General features: G+C 47.6%; 11 non-coding genes across 11 annotated transcripts; all 11 read right to left on the reverse strand.

Moving 5' to 3' along the window:
• Positions 1 to 589: 589 nt before the first annotated feature.
• LOC134957854 (U1 spliceosomal RNA) lies at positions 590 to 753 on the reverse strand. The gene has a single exon (XR_010186766.1). It is a non-coding gene; the product is annotated as a U1 spliceosomal RNA (small nuclear RNA).
• Positions 754 to 1,986: 1,233 nt separating this feature from the next.
• LOC134957041 (U1 spliceosomal RNA) lies at positions 1,987 to 2,150 on the reverse strand. Its single transcript, XR_010186409.1, has one exon. It is a non-coding gene; the product is annotated as a U1 spliceosomal RNA (small nuclear RNA).
• A 1,236-nt stretch (positions 2,151 to 3,386) lies between these two features.
• LOC134958136 (U1 spliceosomal RNA) lies at positions 3,387 to 3,550 on the reverse strand. The gene has a single exon (XR_010186886.1). It is a non-coding gene; the product is annotated as a U1 spliceosomal RNA (small nuclear RNA).
• A 1,236-nt stretch (positions 3,551 to 4,786) lies between these two features.
• On the reverse strand, positions 4,787 to 4,950 carry LOC134959271 (U1 spliceosomal RNA). The gene has a single exon (XR_010187332.1). It is a non-coding gene; the product is annotated as a U1 spliceosomal RNA (small nuclear RNA).
• A 1,236-nt stretch (positions 4,951 to 6,186) lies between these two features.
• LOC134957679 (U1 spliceosomal RNA) lies at positions 6,187 to 6,350 on the reverse strand. The gene has a single exon (XR_010186711.1). It is a non-coding gene; the product is annotated as a U1 spliceosomal RNA (small nuclear RNA).
• A 1,236-nt stretch (positions 6,351 to 7,586) lies between these two features.
• Positions 7,587 to 7,750, reverse strand: LOC134958576 (U1 spliceosomal RNA). Its single transcript, XR_010187067.1, has one exon. It is a non-coding gene; the product is annotated as a U1 spliceosomal RNA (small nuclear RNA).
• A 1,236-nt stretch (positions 7,751 to 8,986) lies between these two features.
• LOC134955403 (U1 spliceosomal RNA) lies at positions 8,987 to 9,150 on the reverse strand. The gene has a single exon (XR_010185921.1). It is a non-coding gene; the product is annotated as a U1 spliceosomal RNA (small nuclear RNA).
• Positions 9,151 to 10,386: 1,236 nt separating this feature from the next.
• Positions 10,387 to 10,550, reverse strand: LOC134955414 (U1 spliceosomal RNA). Its single transcript, XR_010185922.1, has one exon. It is a non-coding gene; the product is annotated as a U1 spliceosomal RNA (small nuclear RNA).
• Positions 10,551 to 11,786: 1,236 nt separating this feature from the next.
• LOC134958856 (U1 spliceosomal RNA) lies at positions 11,787 to 11,950 on the reverse strand. The gene has a single exon (XR_010187127.1). It is a non-coding gene; the product is annotated as a U1 spliceosomal RNA (small nuclear RNA).
• Positions 11,951 to 13,186: 1,236 nt separating this feature from the next.
• Positions 13,187 to 13,350, reverse strand: LOC134957649 (U1 spliceosomal RNA). The gene has a single exon (XR_010186694.1). It is a non-coding gene; the product is annotated as a U1 spliceosomal RNA (small nuclear RNA).
• Positions 13,351 to 14,589: 1,239 nt separating this feature from the next.
• Positions 14,590 to 14,753, reverse strand: LOC134957688 (U1 spliceosomal RNA). Its single transcript, XR_010186712.1, has one exon. It is a non-coding gene; the product is annotated as a U1 spliceosomal RNA (small nuclear RNA).
• Positions 14,754 to 14,769: the final 16 nt, after the last annotated feature.

A 14,769-nucleotide genomic window follows, 5' to 3' on the forward strand; every position in this document is an offset into this window, starting at 1 on the left:
AAAAGCGTATTTCTCAAGCAAGTGAACCAAAAGCAAATGTGATTTTTTTTCTTTTGTCCCCCGTCTTATAAGCACCATAGACAAATACTTTGCGTTTTGCCACCAATCCACCTGCCCAAAATCTGCACGCAAACCAAAAATGCTCTCTTTCTTCTAGTTTTCGCCGCCTCAATTTAAACGCTTACTATGTGTAGGAAGACTACGGCAGCCCAGCGAGGCCTACCATTTTACAAAGTAGACAAGCTACTGCATGAAATGAGGGAGCAAAGTTTTTTTTCTCTCTCCCCCTCATATCTGACACAATCTGGGGGCCTACTTTACAAAGCAAGTGAAACCGTGTGGGTCCTGCAGCGCCCTGTATTGGTTGTTTATGCGAAGCACAGTACAAGGCCGGAAAAAGCAAGGAAGCATGCAGCCAGCGCACAGGAGAAGAGATGAGAAGAGAGCGCTGAGTGAAAGATAGAAGCGCACCTTAACGGGCACAGGGGTCCAGTGGAGGGAGGGTTGAAATGAAGAAAAGGATGGAAACAGCAAAGGAAGAGACAGCACCAGCAGCACACAAAAAGATCTGACTTTTACCAGAGATGATCAGGGGAAAGCGCGAACGCAGTCCCCCACTACCACAAATTATGCAGTCGAGTTTCCCGCATTTGGGGAAATCGCAGGGGTCAGCACACCCGGAGTGCAATGAATGAGCCTCGCCCTGGGAGAACCACCTTCGTGATCATGGTATCTCCCCTGCCAGGTAAGTATGAGTTGGACTAGGGCTCAGGAGGGCCCCTGCTTGGGCACACCCCCGTCAAGTGAAGGAGGTTGACCGGAGCCATGACAAGTGAACTCTCGGCAGGGGACGGGAAAAGAAAACTGCAGGGAGGCTGCATCTCTTCACGTTGACATGGGAAGGCGGAAGGGTGACTGTTCCTGAAGCACCCCCAAACTATGCGCACAACTAGTGCAAATCCTTCCCAGGGCACACTGCAGCAGATGAATTTGCATACCGTCATGTCATAAAAGCAGTCGGGCACAGTTACAGTAGCTGCAACCCTCATCTCCATATGAAAAGCAACAGGCAGTGCACCGTCCTATGTCTCAATGGGTTCTTAAATTGGAAAATAAAATATAAAAGGCAGCTTGAGATTTAACCCCCTCGCTGCTGAGGGTTTTCTCATCCTCGCACCGAGACCATTTTCCGACGTTAGCGCTCGTCCGAACGTCGTCACGGATTTCTTTTTATTTCTTTTTTCTTTCTTTCTTATCCCCCCTGCGGCACTCACACAAATTATACCTTGGTTTTTGTTTGTTTGTTTTTTCTTTCAAAAGACTTTGTAGTCTCAAAAAAGCCATTAGTCTTTTTACTGATTTGAACACGTCAAAAGTTGTTTCACCCAAATGGCCCAAAAAGCGTATTTCTCAAGCAAGTGAACCAAAAGCAAATGTGATTTTTTTTCTTTTGTCCCCCGTCTTATAAGCACCATAGACAAATACTTTGTGTTTTGCCACCAATCCACCTGCCCAAAATCTGCACGCAAACCAAAAATGCTCTCTTTCTTCTAGTTTTCGCCGCCTCAATTTAAACGCTTACTATGTGTAGGAAGACTACGGCAGCCCAGCGAGGCCTACCATTTTACAAAGTAGACAAGCTACTGCATGAAATGAGGGAGCAAAGTTTTTTTTCTCTCTCCCCCTCATATCTGACACAATCTGGGGGCCTACTTTACAAAGCAAGTGAAACCGTGTGGGTCCTGCAGCGCCCTGTATTGGTTGTATATGCGAAGCACAGTACAAGGCCGGAAAAAGCAAGGAAGCATGCAGCCAGCGCACAGGAGAAGAGATGAGAAGAGAGCGCTGAGTGAAAGATAGAAGCGCACCTTAACGGGCACAGGGGTCCAGTGGAGGGAGAGTTGAAATGAAGAAAAGGATGGAAACAGCAAAGGAAGAGACAGCACCAGCAGCACACAAAAAGATCTGACTTTTACCAGAGATGATCAGGGGAAAGCGCGAACGCAGTCCCCCACTACCACAAATTATGCAGTCGAGTTTCCCGCATTTGGGGAAATCGCAGGGGTCAGCACACCCGGAGTGCAATGGATGAGCCTCGCCCTGGGAGAACCACCTTCGTGATCATGGTATCTCCCCTGCCAGGTAAGTATGAGTTGGACTAGGGCTCAGGAGGGCCCCTGCTTGGGCACACCCCCGTCAAGTGAAGGAGGTTGACCGGAGTCATGACAAGTGAACTCTCGGCAGGGGACGGGAAAAGAAAACTGCTGGGAGGCTGCATCTCTTCACGTTGACATGGGAAGGCGGAAGGGTGACTGTTCCTGAAGCACCCCCAAACTATGCGCACAACTAGTGCAAATCCTTCCCAGGGCACACTGCAGCAGATGAATTTGCATACCGTCATGTCATAAAAGCAGTCGGGCACAGTTACAGTAGCTGCAACCCTCATCTCCATATGAAAAGCAACAGGCAGTGCACCGTCCTATGTCTCAATGGGTTCTTAAATTGGAAAATAAAATATAAAAGGCAGCTTGAGATTTAACCCCCTCGCTGCTGAGGGTTTTCTCATCCTCGCACCGAGACCATTTTCCGACGTTAGCGCTCGTCCGAACGTCGTCGTCACGGATTTCTTTTTATTTATCTTTTCTTTCTTTCTTATCCCCCCTGCGGCACTCACACAAATTATACCTTGGTTTTTGTTTTTTTTGTTTTTCTTTCAAAAGACTTTGTAGTCTCAAAAAAGCCATTAGTCTTTTTACTGATTTGAACACGTCAAAAGTTGTTTCACCCAAATGGCCCAAAAAGCGTATTTCTCAAGCAAGTGAACCAAAAGCAAATGTGATTTTTTTTCTTTTGTCCCCCGTCTTATAAGCACCATAGACAAATACTTTGTGTTTTGCCACCAATCCACCTGCCCAAAATCTGCACGCAAACCAAAAATGCTCTCTTTCTTCTAGTTTTCGCCGCCTCAATTTAAACGCTTACTATGTGTAGGAAGACTACGGCAGCCCAGCGAGGCCTACCATTTTACAAAGTAGACAAGCTACTGCATGAAATGAGGGAGCAAAGTTTTTTTTCTCTCTCCCCCTCATATCTGACACAATCTGGGGGCCTACTTTACAAAGCAAGTGAAACCGTGTGGGTCCTGCAGCGCCCTGTATTGGTTGTTTATGCGAAGCACAGTACAAGGCCGGAAAAAGCAAGGAAGCATGCAGCCAGCGCACAGGAGAAGAGATGAGAAGAGAGCGCTGAGTGAAAGATAGAAGCGCACCTTAACGGGCACAGGGGTCCAGTGGAGGGAGAGTTGAAATGAAGAAAAGGATGGAAACAGCAAAGGAAGAGACAGCACCAGCAGCACACAAAAAGATCTGACTTTTACCAGAGATGATCAGGGAAAAGCGCGAACGCAGTCCCCCACTACCACAAATTATGCAGTCGAGTTTCCCGCATTTGGGGAAATCGCAGGGGTCAGCACACCCGGAGTGCAATGGATGAGCCTCGCCCTGGGAGAACCACCTTCGTGATCATGGTATCTCCCCTGCCAGGTAAGTATGAGTTGGACTAGGGCTCAGGAGGGCCCCTGCTTGGGCACACCCCCGTCAAGTGAAGGAGGTTGACCGGAGCCATGACAAGTGAACTCTCGGCAGGGGACGGGAAAAGAAAACTGCAGGGAGGCTGCATCTCTTCACGTTGACATGGGAAGGCGGAAGGGTGACTGTTCCTGAAGCACCCCCAAACTATGCGCACAACTAGTGCAAATCCTTCCCAGGGCACACTGCAGCAGATGAATTTGCATACCGTCATGTCATAAAAGCAGTCGGGCACAGTTACAGTAGCTGCAACCCTCATCTCCATATGAAAAGCAACAGGCAGTGCACCGTCCTATGTCTCAATGGGTTCTTAAATTGGAAAATAAAATATAAAAGGCAGCTTGAGATTTAACCCCCTCGCTGCTGAGGGTTTTCTCATCCTCGCACCGAGACCATTTTCCGACGTTAGCGCTCGTCCGAACGTCGTCGTCACGGATTTCTTTTTATTTCTTTTTTCTTTCTTTCTTATCCCCCCTGCGGCACTCACACAAATTATACCTTGGTTTTTGTTTGTTTGTTTTTTCTTTCAAAAGACTTTGTAGTCTCAAAAAAGCCATTAGTCTTTTTACTGATTTGAACACGTCAAAAGTTGTTTCACCCAAATGGCCCAAAAAGCGTATTTCTCAAGCAAGTGAACCAAAAGCAAATGTGATTTTTTTTCTTTTGTCCCCCGTCTTATAAGCACCATAGACAAATACTTTGTGTTTTGCCACCAATCCACCTGCCCAAAATCTGCACGCAAACCAAAAATGCTCTCTTTCTTCTAGTTTTCGCCGCCTCAATTTAAACGCTTACTATGTGTAGGAAGACTACGGCAGCCCAGCGAGGCCTACCATTTTACAAAGTAGACAAGCTACTGCATGAAATGAGGGAGCAAAGTTTTTTTTCTCTCTCCCCCTCATATCTGACACAATCTGGGGGCCTACTTTACAAAGCAAGTGAAACCGTGTGGGTCCTGCAGCGCCCTGTATTGGTTGTATATGCGAAGCACAGTACAAGGCCGGAAAAAGCAAGGAAGCATGCAGCCAGCGCACAGGAGAAGAGATGAGAAGAGAGCGCTGAGTGAAAGATAGAAGCGCACCTTAACGGGCACAGGGGTCCAGTGGAGGGAGGGTTGAAATGAAGAAAAGGATGGAAACAGCAAAGGAAGAGACAGCACCAGCAGCACACAAAAAGATCTGACTTTTACCAGAGATGATCAGGGGAAAGCGCAAACGCAGTCCCCCACTACCACAAATTATGCAGTCGAGTTTCCCGCATTTGGGGAAATCGCAGGGGTCAGCACACCTGGAGTGCAATGGATGAACCTCGCCCTGGGAGAACCACCTTCGTGATCATGGTATCTCACCTGCCAGGTAAGTATGAGTTGGACTAGGGCTCAGGAGGGCCCCTGCTTGGGCACACCCCCGTCAAGTGAAGGAGGTTGACCGGAGCCATGACAAGTGAACTCTCGGCAGGGGACGGGAAAAGAAAACTGCAGGGAGGCTGCATCTCTTCACGTTGACATGGGAAGGCGGAAGGGTGACTGTTCCTGAAGCACCCCCAAACTATGCGCACAACTAGTGCAAATCCTTCCCAGGGCACACTGCAGCAGATGAATTTGCATACCGTCATGTCATAAAAGCAGTCGGGCACAGTTACAGTAGCTGCAACCCTCATCTCCATATGAAAAGCAACAGGCAGTGCACCGTCCTATGTCTCAATGGGTTCTTAAATTGGAAAATAAAATATAAAAGGCAGCTTGAGATTTAACCCCCTCGCTGCTGAGGGTTTTCTCATCCTCGCACCGAGACCATTTTCCGACGTTAGCGCTCGTCCGAACGTCGTCGTCACGGATTTCTTTTTATTTATTTTTTCTTTCTTTCTTATCCCCCCTGCGGCACTCACACAAATTATACCTTGGTTTTTGTTTGTTTTTTTTTTCTTTCAAAAGACTTTGTAGTCTCAAAAAAGCCATTAGTCTTTTTACTGATTTGAACACGTCAAAAGTTGTTTCACCCAAATGGCCCAAAAAGCGTATTTCTCAAGCAAGTGAACCAAAAGCAAATGTGATTTTTTTTCTTTTGTCCCCTGTCTTATAAGCACCATAGACAAATACTTTGTGTTTTGCCACCAATCCACCTGCCCAAAATCTGCACGCAAACCAAAAATGCTCTCTTTCTTCTAGTTTTCGCCGCCTCAATTTAAACGCTTACTATGTGTAGGAAGACTACGGCAGCCCAGCGAGGCCTACCATTTTACAAAGTAGACAAGCTACTGCATGAAATGAGGGAGCAAAGTTTTTTTTCTCTCTCCCCCTCATATCTGACACAATCTGGGGGCCTACTTTACAAAGCAAGTGAAACCGTGTGGGTCCTGCAGCGCCCTGTATTGGTTGTATATGCGAAGCACAGTACAAGGCCGGAAAAAGCAAGGAAGCATGCAGCCAGCGCACAGGAGTAGAGATGAGAAGAGAGCGCTGAGTGAAAGATAGAAGCGCACCTTAACGGGCACAGGGGTCCAGTGGAGGGAGAGTTGAAATGAAGAAAAGGGTGGAAACAGCAAAGGAAGAGACAGCACCAGCAGCACACAAAAAGATCTGACTTTTACCAGAGATGATGAGGGGAAAGCGCGAACGCAGTCCCCCACTACCACAAATTATGCAGTCGAGTTTCCCGCATTTGGGGAAATCGCAGGGATCAGCACACCCGGAGTGCAATGGATGAGCCTCGCCCTGGGAGAACCACCTTCGTGATCATGGTATCTCCCCTGCCAGGTAAGTATGAGTTGGACTAGGGCTCAGGAGGGCCCCTGCTTGGGCACACCCCCGTCAAGTGAAGGAGGTTGACCGGAGCCATGACAAGTGAACTCTCGGTAGGGGACGGGAAAAGAAAACTGCAGGGAGGCTGCATCTCTTCACGTTGACATGGGAAGGCGGAAGGGTGACTGTTCCTGAAGCACCCCCAAACTATGCGCACAACTAGTGCAAATCCTTCCCAGGGCACACTGCAGCAGATGAATTTGCATACCGTCATGTCATAAAAGCAGTCGGGCACAGTTACAGTAGCTGCAACCCTCATCTCCATATGAAAAGCAACAGGCAGTGCACCGTCCTATGTCTCAATGGGTTCTTAAATTGGAAAATAAAATATAAAAGGCAGCTTGAGATTTAACCCCCTCACTGCTGAGGGTTTTCTCATCCTCGCACCGAGACCATTTTCCGACGTTAGCGCTCGTCCGAACGTCGTCGTCACGGATTTCTTTTTATTTATTTTTTCTTTCTTTCTTATCCCCCCTGCGGCACTCACACAAATTATACCTTGGTTTTTGTTTGTTTGTTTTTTCTTTCAAAAGACTTTGTAGTCTCAAAAAAGCCATTAGTCTTTTTACTGATTTGAACACGTCAAAAGTTGTTTCACCCAAATGGCCCAAAAAGCGTATTTCTCAAGCAAGTGAACCAAAAGCAAATGTGATTTTTTTTCTTTTGTCCCCCGTCTTATAAGCACCATAGACAAATACTTTGTGTTTTGCCACCAATCCACCTGCCCAAAATCTGCACGCAAACCAAAAATGCTCTCTTTCTTCTAGTTTTCGCCGCCTCAATTTAAACGCTTACTATGTGTAGGAAGACTACGGCAGCCCAGCGAGGCCTACCATTTTACAAAGTAGACAAGCTACTGCATGAAATGAGGGAGCAAAGTTTTTTTTCTCTCTCCCCCTCATATCTGACACAATCTGGGGGCCTACTTTACAAAGCAAGTGAAACCGTGTGGGTCCTGCAGCGCCCTGTATTGGTTGTATATGCGAAGCACAGTACAAGGCCGGAAAAAGCAAGGAAGCATGCAGCCAGCGCACAGGAGAAGAGATGAGAAGAGAGCGCTGAGTGAAAGATAGAAGCGCACCTTAACGGGCACAGGGGTCCAGTGGAGGGAGGGTTGAAATGAAGAAAAGGATGGAAACAGCAAAGGAAGAGACAGCACCAGCAGCACACAAAAAGATCTGACTTTTACCAGAGATGATGAGGGGAAAGCGCGAACGCAGTCCCCCACTACCACAAATTATGCAGTCGAGTTTCCCGCATTTGGGGAAATCGCAGGGGTCAGCACACCTGGAGTGCAATGGATGAGCCTCGCCCTGGGAGAACCACCTTCGTGATCATGGTATCTCCCCTGCCAGGTAAGTATGAGTTGGACTAGGGCTCAGGAGGGCCCCTGCTTGGGCACCCCCCCGTCAAGTGAAGGAGGTTGACCGGAGCCATGACAAGTGAACTCTCGGCAGGGGACGGGAAAAGAAAACTGCAGGGAGGCTGCATCTCTTCACGTTGACATGGGAAGGCGGAAGGGTGACTGTTCCTGAAGCACCCCCAAACTATGCGCACAACTAGTGCAAATCCTTCCCAGGGCACACTGCAGCAGATGAATTTGCATACCGTCATGTCATAAAAGCAGTCGGGCACAGTTACAGTAGCTGCAACCCTCATCTCCATATGAAAAGCAACAGGCAGTGCACCGTCCTATGTCTCAATGGGTTCTTAAATTGGAAAATAAAATATAAAAGGCAGCTTGAGATTTAACCCCCTCGCTGCTGAGGGTTTTCTCATCCTCGCACCGAGACCATTTTCCGACGTTAGCGCTCGTCCGAACGTCGTCGTCACGGATTTCTTTTTATTTATTTTTTCTTTCTTTCTTATCCCCCCTGCGGCACTCACACAAATTATACCTTGGTTTTTGTTTTTTGTTTTTTTCTTTCAAAAGACTTTGTAGTCTCAAAAAAGCCATTAGTCTTTTTACTGATTTGAACACGTCAAAAGTTGTTTCACCCAAATGGCCCAAAAAGCGTATTTCTCAAGCAAGTGAACCAAAAGCAAATGTGATTTTTTTTCTTTTGTCCCCCGTCTTATAAGCACCATAGACAAATACTTTGTGTTTTGCCACCAATCCACCTGCCCAAAATCTGCACGCAAACCAAAAATGCTCTCTTTCTTCTAGTTTTCGCCGCCTCAATTTAAACGCTTACTATGTGTAGGAAGACTACGGCAGCCCAGCGAGGCCTACCATTTTACAAAGTAGACAAGCTACTGCATGAAATGAGGGAGCAAAGTTTTTTTTGTCTCTCCCCCTCATATCTGACACAATCTGGGGGCCTACTTTACAAAGCAAGTGAAACCGTGTGGGTCCTGCAGCGCCCTGTATTGGTTGTATATGCGAAGCACAGTACAAGGCCGGAAAAAGCAAGGAAGCATGCAGCCAGCGCACAGGAGAAGAGATGAGAAGAGAGCGCTGAGTGAAAGATAGAAGCGCACCTTAACGGGCACAGGGGTCCAGTGGAGGGAGGGTTGAAATGAAGAAAAGGATGGAAACAGCAAAGGAAGAGACAGCACCAGCAGCACACAAAAAGATCTGACTTTTACCAGAGATGATGAGGGGAAAGCGCGAACGCAGTCCCCCACTACCACAAATTATGCAGTCGAGTTTCCCGCATTTGGGGAAATCGCAGGGGTCAGCACACCCGGAGTGCAATGGATGAGCCTCGCCCTGGGAGAACCACCTTCGTGATCATGGTATCTCCCCTGCCAGGTAAGTATGAGTTGGACTAGGGCTCAGGAGGGCCCCTGCTTGGGCACACCCCCGTCAAGTGAAGGAGGTTGACCGGAGCCATGACAAGTGAACTCTCGGCAGGGGACGGGAAAAGAAAACTGCAGGGAGGCTGCATCTCTTCACGTTGACATGGGAAGGCGGAAGGGTGACTGTTCCTGAAGCACCCCCAAACTATGCGCACAACTAGTGCAAATCCTTCCCAGGGCACACTGCAGCAGATGAATTTGCAGACCGTCATGTCATAAAAGCAGTCGGGCACAGTTACAGTAGCTGCAACCCTCATCTCCATATGAAAAGCAACAGGCAGTGCACCGTCCTATGTCTCAATGGGTTCTTAAATTGGAAAATAAAATATAAAAGGCAGCTTGAGATTTAACCCCCTCGCTGCTGAGGGTTTTCTCATCCTCGCACCGAGACCATTTTCCGACGTTAGCGCTCGTCCGAACGTCGTCGTCACGGATTTCTTTTTATTTATTTTTTCTTTCTTTCTTATCCCCCCTGCGGCACTCACACAAATTATACCTTGGTTTTTGTTTGTTTGTTTTTTCTTTCAAAAGACTTTGTAGTCTCAAAAAAGCCATTAGTCTTTTTACTGATTTGAACACGTCAAAAGTTGTTTCACCCAAATGGCCCAAAAAGCGTATTTCTCAAGCAAGTGAATCAAAAGCAAATGTGATTTTTTTTCTTTTGTCCCCCGTCTTATAAGCACCATAGACAAATACTTTGTGTTTTGCCACCAATCCACCTGCCCAAAATCTGCACGCAAACCAAAAATGCTCTCTTTCTTCTAGTTTTCGCCGCCTCAATTTAAACGCTTACTATGTGTAGGAAGACTACGGCAGCCCAGCGAGGCCTACCATTTTACAAAGTAGACAAGCTACTGCATGAAATGAGGGAGCAAAGTTTTTTTTCTCTCTCCCCCTCATATCTGACACAATCTGGGGGCCTACTTTACAAAGCAAGTGAAACCGTGTGGGTCCTGCAGCGCCCTGTATTGGTTGTTTATGCGAAGCACAGTACAAGGCCGGAAAAAGCAAGGAAGCATGCAGCCAGCGCACAGGAGAAGAGATGAGAAGAGAGCGCTGAGTGAAAGATAGAAGCGCACCTTAACGGGCACAGGGGTCCAGTGGAGGGAGGGTTGAAATGAAGAAAAGGATGGAAACAGCAAAGGAAGAGACAGCACCAGCAGCACACAAAAAGATCTGACTTTTACCAAAGATGATGAGGGGAAAGCGCGAACGCAGTCCCCCACTACCACAAATTATGCAGTCGAGTTTCCCGCATTTGGGGAAATCGCAGGGGTCAGCACACCCGGAGTGCAATGGATGAGCCTCGCCCTGGGAGAACCACCTTCGTGATCATGGTATCTCCCCTGCCAGGTAAGTATGAGTTGGACTAGGGCTCAGGAGGGCCCCTGCTTGGGCACACCCCCGTCAAGTGAAGGAGGTTGACCGGAGCCATGACAAGTGAACTCTCGGCAGGGGACGGGAAAAGAAAACTGCAGGGAGGCTGCATCTCTTCACGTTGACATGGGAAGGCGGAAGGGTGACTGTTCCTGAAGCACCCCCAAACTATGCGCACAACTAGTGCAAATCCTTCCCAGGGCACACTGCAGCAGATGAATTTGCAGACCGTCATGTCATAAAAGCAGTCGGGCACAGTTACAGTAGCTGCAACCCTCATCTCCATATGAAAAGCAACAGGCAGTGCACCGTCCTATGTCTCAATGGGTTCTTAAATTGGAAAATAAAATATAAAAGGCAGCTTGAGATTTAACCCCCTCGCTGCTGAGGGTTTTCTCATCCTCGCACCGAGACCATTTTCCGACGTTAGCGCTCGTCCGAACGTCGTCGTCACGGATTTCTTTTTATTTATTTTTTCTTTCTTTCTTATCCCCCCTGCGGCACTCACACAAATTATACCTTGGTTTTTGTTTGTTTGTTTTTTCTTTCAAAAGACTTTGTAGTCTCAAAAAAGCCATTAGTCTTTTTACTGATTTGAACACGTCAAAAGTTGTTTCACCCAAATGGCCCAAAAAGCGTATTTCTCAAGCAAGTGAACCAAAAGCAAATGTGATTTTTTTTCTTTTGTCCCCCGTCTTATAAGCACCATAGACAAATACTTTGTGTTTTGCCACCAATCCACCTGCCCAAAATCTGCACGCAAACCAAAAATGCTCTCTTTCTTCTAGTTTTCGCCGCCTCAATTTAAACGCTTACTATGTGTAGGAAGACTACGGCAGCCCAGCGAGGCCTACCATTTTACAAAGTAGACAAGCTACTGCATGAAATGAGGGAGCAAAGTTTTTTTTCTCTCTCCCCCTCATATCTGACACAATCTGGGGGCCTACTTTACAAAGCAAGTGAAACCGTGTGGGTCCTGCAGCGCCCTGTATTGGTTGTATATGCGAAGCACAGTACAAGGCCGGAAAAAGCAAGGAAGCATGCAGCCAGCGCACAGGAGAAGAGATGAGAAGAGAGCGCTGAGTGAAAGATAGAAGCGCACCTTAACGGGCACAGGGGTCCAGTGGAGGGAGGGTTGAAATGAAGAAAAGGATGGAAACAGCAAAGGAAGAGACAGCACCAGCAGCACACAAAAAGATCTGACTTTTACCAGAGATGATCAGGGGAAAGCGCAAACGCAGTCCCCCACTACCACAAATTATGCAGTCGAGTTTCCCGCATTTGGGGAAATCGCAGGGGTCAGCACACCTGGAGTGCAATGGATGAACCTCGCCCTGGGAGAACCACCTTCGTGATCATGGTATCTCCCCTGCCAGGTAAGTATGAGTTGGACTAGGGCTCAGGAGGGCCCCTGCTTGGGCACACCCCCGTCAAGTGAAGGAGGTTGACCGGAGCCATGACAAGTGAACTCTCGGCAGGGGACGGGAAAAGAAAACTGCAGGGAGGCTGCATCTCTTCACGTTGACATGGGAAGGCGGAAGGGTGACTGTTCCTGAAGCACCCCCAAACTATGCGCACAACTAGTGCAAATCCTTCCCAGGGCACACTGCAGCAGATGAATTTGCATACCGTCATGTCATAAAAGCAGTCGGGCACAGTTACAGTAGCTGCAACCCTCATCTCCATATGAAAAGCAACAGGCAGTGCACCGTCCTATGTCTCAATGGGTTCTTAAATTGGAAAATAAAATATAAAAGGCAGCTTGAGATTTAACCCCCTCGCTGCTGAGGGTTTTCTCATCCTCGCACCGAGACCATTTTCCGACGTTAGCGCTCGTCCGAACGTCGTCGTCACGGATTTCTTTTTATTTATTTTTTCTTTCTTTCTTATCCCCCCTGCGGCACTCACACAAATTATACCTTGGTTTTTGTTTGTTTTTTTTTTCTTTCAAAAGACTTTGTAGTCTCAAAAAAGCCATTAGTCTTTTTACTGATTTGAACACGTCAAAAGTTGTTTCACCCAAATGGCCCAAAAAGCGTATTTCTCAAGCAAGTGAACCAAAAGCAAATGTGATTTTTTTTCTTTTGTCCCCTGTCTTATAAGCACCATAGACAAATACTTTGTGTTTTGCCACCAATCCACCTGCCCAAAATCTGCACGCAAACCAAAAATGCTCTCTTTCTTCTAGTTTTCGCCGCCTCAATTTAAACGCTTACTATGTGTAGGAAGACTACGGCAGCCCAGCGAGGCCTACCATTTTACAAAGTAGACAAGCTACTGCATGAAATGAGGGAGCAAAGTTTTTTTTCTCTCTCCCCCTCATATCTGACACAATCTGGGGGCCTACTTTACAAAGCAAGTGAAACCGTGTGGGTCCTGCAGCGCCCTGTATTGGTTGTATATGCGAAGCACAGTACAAGGCCGGAAAAAGCAAGGAAGCATGCAGCCAGCGCACAGGAGTAGAGATGAGAAGAGAGCGCTGAGTGAAAGATAGAAGCGCACCTTAACGGGCACAGGGGTCCAGTGGAGGGAGAGTTGAAATGAAGAAAAGGGTGGAAACAGCAAAGGAAGAGACAGCACCAGCAGCACACAAAAAGATCTGACTTTTACCAGAGATGATGAGGGGAAAGCGCGAACGCAGTCCCCCACTACCACAAATTATGCAGTCGAGTTTTCCGCATTTGGGGAAATCGCAGGGATCAGCACACCCGGAGTGCAATGGATGAGCCTCGCCCTGGGAGAACCACCTTCGTGATCATGGTATCTCCCCTGCCAGGTAAGTATGAGTTGGACTAGGGCTCAGGAGGGCCCCTGCTTGGGCACACCCCCGTCAAGTGAAGGAGGTTGACCGGAGCCATGACAAGTGAACTCTCGGCAGGGGACGGGAAAAGAAAACTGCAGGGAGGCTGCATCTCTTCACGTTGACATGGGAAGGCGGAAGGGTGACTGTTCCTGAAGCACCCCCAAACTATGCGCACAACTAGTGCAAATCCTTCCCAGGGCACACTGCAGCAGATGAATTTGCATACCGTCATGTCATAAAAGCAGTCGGGCACAGTTACAGTAGCTGCAACCCTCATCTCCATATGAAAAGCAACAGGCAGTGCACCGTCCTATGTCTCAATGGGTTCTTAAATTGGAAAATAAAATATAAAAGGCAGCTTGAGATTTAACCCCCTCGCTGCTGAGGGTTTTCTCATCCTCGCACCGAGACCATTTTCCGACGTTAGCGCTCGTCCGAACGTCGTCGTCACGGATTTCTTTTTATTTATTTTTTCTTTCTTTCTTATCCCCCCTGCGGCACTCACACAAATTATACCTTGGTTTTTGTTTGTTTTTTTTTTCTTTCAAAAGACTTTGTAGTCTCAAAAAAGCCATTAGTCTTTTTACTGATTTGAACACGTCAAAAGTTGTTTCACCCAAATGGCCCAAAAAGCGTATTTCTCAAGCAAGTGAACCAAAAGCAAATGTGATTTTTTTTCTTTTGTCCCCTGTCTTATAAGCACCATAGACAAATACTTTGTGTTTTGCCACCAATCCACCTGCCCAAAATCTGCACGCAAACCAAAAATGCTCTCTTTCTTCTAGTTTTCGCCGCCTCAATTTAAACGCTTACTATGTGTAGGAAGACTACGGCAGCCCAGCGAGGCCTACCATTTTACAAAGTAGACAAGCTACTGCATGAAATGAGGGAGCAAAGTTTTTTTTCTCTCTCCCCCTCATATCTGACACAATCTGGGGGCCTACTTTACAAAGCAAGTGAAACCGTGTGGGTCCTGCAGCGCCCTGTATTGGTTGTATATGCGAAGCACAGTACAAGGCCGGAAAAAGCAAGGAAGCATGCAGCCAGCGCACAGGAGTAGAGATGAGAAGAGAGCGCTGAGTGAAAGATAGAAGCGCACCTTAACGGGCACAGGGGTCCAGTGGAGGGAGAGTTGAAATGAAGAAAAGGGTGGAAACAGCAAAGGAAGAGACAGCACCAGCAGCACACAAAAAGATCTGACTTTTACCAGAGATGATGATGAGGGGAAAGCGCGAACGCAGTCCCCCACTACCACAAATTATGCAGTCGAGTTTCCCGCATTTGGGGAAATCGCAGGGATCAGCACACCCGGAGTGCAATGGATGAGCCTCGCCCTGGGAGAACCACCTTCGTGATCATGGTATCTCCCCTGCCAGGTAAGTATGAGTTGGACTAGGGCT

This window comes from Pseudophryne corroboree, chromosome 1, assembly GCF_028390025.1.
Source record: "Pseudophryne corroboree isolate aPseCor3 chromosome 1, aPseCor3.hap2, whole genome shotgun sequence".
Lineage (NCBI taxonomy): Eukaryota > Metazoa > Chordata > Amphibia > Anura > Myobatrachidae > Pseudophryne > Pseudophryne corroboree.